Here is a 4,450-nt window from a genome sequence, read left to right as displayed (position 1 = left end):
GGTTGGGGTTTGATTCCCAGTCAGAGCACATACCTAGATTGCAGGTTCAATCCCTAGTCAGGTGTGTAAGGTGGGCAACCAATCAATGTTCCTCTCACCTCGATGTCTCTCTCTCTCCTCTTTAAAAATTATCAATAAAAACATATCCTTGGGCGAAGATTAAAAAATAAACTATAAAATTTTCCTCTGATTCTATTTCCTGGAAGTGATAGTGGAAAATCGGCAGAACTTCTACCTTAAATGTAGGATAGCATTTATAGGTAAAACCATCTGGACCTGATGCTTTATTTTTGGAATGTTAGTTATTACTAATTCAATTACTTTAATAGATATTGGGTTAGTCAGGTTATATATTTCTCTGTGAGTGACTTTTGTTTGTGTCTTTGAAGACGTTGGTTCATTTCATCTGCATTATCAAATTTGTGGGCATGGAGTTGTTTGTAGTATTCCTTTATAATTCTTCTAACATACATCAAATCAGTAGTTATTATTTCTCATTCATTTCTGATGTTGTAATTTATGGCTTCTCTCCTGTTTTCTCGGTTAACTCAGCTAGAAGCTTATCAATTTTATTGGTCTTTTCAAAGAACCAGGTTCTAGGTTTAATGAGTCTTCTCTATTGTTTTGTGTTTTCAATTTTATTGATTTCTGCTCTTAGTTTTATTATTGTTTTTTTTCTGTTTGCTTTAAGCTTTAAATACTCTTCTTTCTTTAATTACTTAAGGTGGAAACTTAGGTTACTGATTTTAGATTTTTCTTCTTTTTCTCACTTATGTGTTTAGTGCTATAAATTTCCCTCTTATCACTGCTTTTATAACATCTCACAAATTGTTATATGTTGTACTTTCACTTTTTTAAGTGCAAAATATTTTTATCATATCTTCATGGAGAATTGACCCTTTCGTAATTATGTAACGCCCCTCTTTATTACTGATAATTTTCCTTGTTTTGAAGTCTTCATGTCTGAAATTAATATAGCTACTCCAGTTTTCTTTAAATAATGCTAACTTGATGTAACTCTCTCCATCTCCCTCTTTTATTTAACTATCTGAATCTTTATATTTAAAGTGGTCTTAGAGACAATTTATACTTTGTACTTGTTTTTATGTCTACTGTAAAATCTCTTTTAATCTGTATATTTAGACCATTTGTGTTTAGTGTGATTATTGTATAGTTGGATTGATATCTAGTGTATTTATTACTGTTTTCTACTTGTCCTATGCTTTGTATCTTTTTTCCTTCTGTTTTACTGTCTATTTGTTTTTTCTGATTTTTATTGAGCATTTTATATGATTCTATTTTCTTTCTTAGCTCATTAATTACACATCTTAAAATTTTCTTCTAGTTGTTGCCCTAGATTTACACTATACATTTGTTTTAAACTAAAAGAGTTGTCAATTTTATTTTCACATTTCACAATACAAATGAAAATTGCTCTTTTTGGGCCTCCTAGCCCCCTCCAAAATTATTCTCTGTTTAATAGGAAAAGAGAGGGAGTCTTCCTTGTCATGCTGTTAGAAAACACTCAAAGTCACAGCACCATGATCTCCTGGTGAAGTAGAATAAGTAATATAAGAGTGATAGAAAGAGGCTCCCGTCTCTCCTTATCTGTCTGGTCAAGCCATTCCTGGCTGAGTGGGCACCATCATGGGATAGGTGGGAGGTATCATCATTGGGGATCCAGGCATAATTGGCATGTGCGACATCATTCCAGGAACAGGTCCCACTGGCATCATCCCAGGAGGAGGAAGACCCATCATTGGCATCATGAGAGGGGCCCCCATATGGAGTGCTGGCATCATTCCAGGTTTAAGGGGACCCAGAAGACTGGAGGAAGGTGGGATCATTGCCCCTGCAGGAGGAAGAGCAGAGAATGGAGTAGGAGGTATCTTTCCTTGCTGAAATGCTACAGTTGTTTTGTGAATCAGGCTCTGAACCTGCTCTTCCATCCATTTCGGATAGCAGTCTTTTGCATTCTCTGTGTTTGCTAGCACTGCAGCATGTCTTTCTCACAGATGGGGAGTCATGAGTGACAGATGGGGAGTCACAATAAAACTTGGGCATGTTGTTCTGCCTGCAATATGCATTTTTAAAACTAAGTTCACCTTTAAACAACACTGTGCTGCTTCACGTGTAGTGCAGGTATCTTATAAGAGAGTTCTCAATTCTTCCTTTTCATCCCTTGTGACATTGTTACTCATTTCACTTATCCTTTTGCTATAACCACTCAATATATTTTTACTATTTTTACTTTAAACAGTCATTCTTTTAGATTAATATAAAAAAATAAAATATTTCCTTTTACCTTCGTCTGTTCCTTCTCTGACACCGTTTACTTCTTTATGTAGCTCTAAGTTTCTGACCCATATCATCTTGTCAGTACCTGAAGAACTTCTTTTAACATTGCTTACAGGGTAGGTCTGCAGGTGATGAATTCCTTTGGATTTTGTCTGTCTGAGAAAGTCCTTATTTCTCCTTCATTTTTAAGGATAATTTTACTAGATCTGGAATTCTAGGTTGGTGGGGCTTTTGTTTCAACCTTTTAAATATTTTATTCCACTCTCTTGTTGTTTGTATAGCTTCCAAAGAGAAGTATGATGTAATTCTTATTCTTGCTCCTCTGTAAATAAGGCATATTTTTCAACTAACTTCTTTCAAAATTTTATTTCTCTTTGGCTTTCTTCAGTTTGAATATGATATGCCTATGTAAAGTTTTTTGTTATTTATACTGCTTGGTGTTCTCCAAGCTTCCTAGGTCTGCAGTTTTGTGTCTGTCATTAATTTTGAAAAATTCTCAGTCATTATTACTTCAAATATTTATTCTGCTTCTTTCTCTTCTTTCTACATATGTTAAACCTTTTATAATTTTCCACAGTTCTTGGATATTTTGTTGCATTGTTTTCATTATTTTTTCTCTTTTCATGTCAGTTTTCAAAATTTCTACTGACATATATTAAAATTCATGGATTCTTTCCTCAGGCATGTCCGTCTACTGATGAGTCCATCCAAGACATTTTTCACTTATTTTACTGTGTTTTTGACTTCTAGTATTTTCTTTTGATTCTTTCTTAGAGTTTCTTTCTCTCTTCTTAATTACCCACCTGTTCTTGCGTTTGTCTGCCCTCTCCATTAGAGCCCTTACATGTTAATCAGAGTTATTTTAATTCCCACTCAGACAATTCCAAGATCTCTGACAGGCAGCCCGGATCCATTGTGTCCAGTTTCAGTATGGTATGGGTGGGGGAGAGCACTGTCAAGTTTTTTGATTAAGTCTCAGTGTTTCGATGGGCCTGTGTCAGGGACTGTGACTGTCACAGACACAGCTCAAGTGACATAGCTTTTTCTTTTCCCTTGTCCCATCTTCCCTTCCCTGCTGCAGCATTCCTAATTAATTTCCTTGAGACTTGACCCCTATTGACTGTATTTTTTCTTTTTCCTTTTAGGTGAGACAGGAAGGCTAGCTCTTCCTCTAGTCATTTATCAGCTTCATTCATAGTATTTTCCCCGGGACAGTAGATCTTTGTATTCAAAAGGCTCTGGGTATATTTCACAAGGATTACCCCTCCCCTCCTGACAGAGGCACACTCAGATCTTCTCTATGAGAATCTAGTAGGGTTGCTGTAGGTAAAGTCCACACAAACATAGTGATTCCTCTAAGACTGTAGTTCCCAGGAGTTCTCTTATGCTTGTCCAAACTCAGCCTTCAGAAATTCATCAAAATTACTATTTAAGTGTCCTTACCAATTTATGGCTCTTGAGACTTCTGGTCTGAAAGGTTAACATCAGTGGTGCGTGAGCAGGCTAAATAGCCATCTCAGACAGTGGATAAAGAAAAATTGCATTTATTTAAGGAAAGGGGGCGGGGGATATCCAAAGGGAAGGGCTACACAGCACTGAGTCAAAGGGTATTGGGTTCATGATGGCAGCAAAAATATACTTAGGACAGTGAGACAAGGAAGGGGACAGAAGAGGCAGCAGGAGAGCCTGGCTAGGCAGCTTTGGCTCCCCTGGTTGAGAGTCTCTGGGGTCCCCTTGGAGGGAAGAAGGGGGATGGAGATGGCACTGGTCTGCTCCCCTGGTGAGGAGCGTGCACTCAGTTCTTTGTCCTGAGGGTATTTCTCTCTTTCTTGCAGGTGGGAGTCTTAGGGGAGGTCTCAGGGGAGGGCCTCAATAGATTATTCATCAGCTCTCCAGGTGCCCTCTTTCAGAGTCGTGGCCCCCACTGATTGGTCGGTGCCAGGGCACAGGGTCATTAGTCAATGAGGCAGCTATGGCATCACTTGTTTGGTTTTGCTGCTTTTCTGGGCCTGGAGCTGAAATACAACTGAGGCCTAGGGGTTCTCTTTAGGGAGGAAACGCTCAGGGCATCTGAACCACATGGCCAGCGATATGCTGGGGGAGGACAGGTTACCCTGGGGACAAGGTTCTTGTTTTCCCAGTTTTGCCCCTT

General features: G+C 38.3%; 1 pseudogene across 1 annotated transcript; it reads right to left on the bottom strand.

Moving 5' to 3' along the window:
• Positions 1-1,616: 1,616 nt before the first annotated feature.
• Positions 1,617-2,064, bottom strand: LOC308568167 (U1 small nuclear ribonucleoprotein C pseudogene; annotated as a pseudogene). Its single transcript has one exon. The product of its transcript is annotated as a U1 small nuclear ribonucleoprotein C pseudogene (transcript).
• Positions 2,065-4,450: the final 2,386 nt, after the last annotated feature.

Source organism: Miniopterus schreibersii, assembly GCF_964146895.1.
Source record: "Miniopterus schreibersii genome assembly, chromosome: 15".
Taxonomy (NCBI): Eukaryota; Metazoa; Chordata; class Mammalia; order Chiroptera; family Miniopteridae; genus Miniopterus; species Miniopterus schreibersii.
The sequence above is the reverse complement of the archived record's forward strand: the minus strand, read 5'-3'. Positions and strand labels throughout refer to the sequence as shown.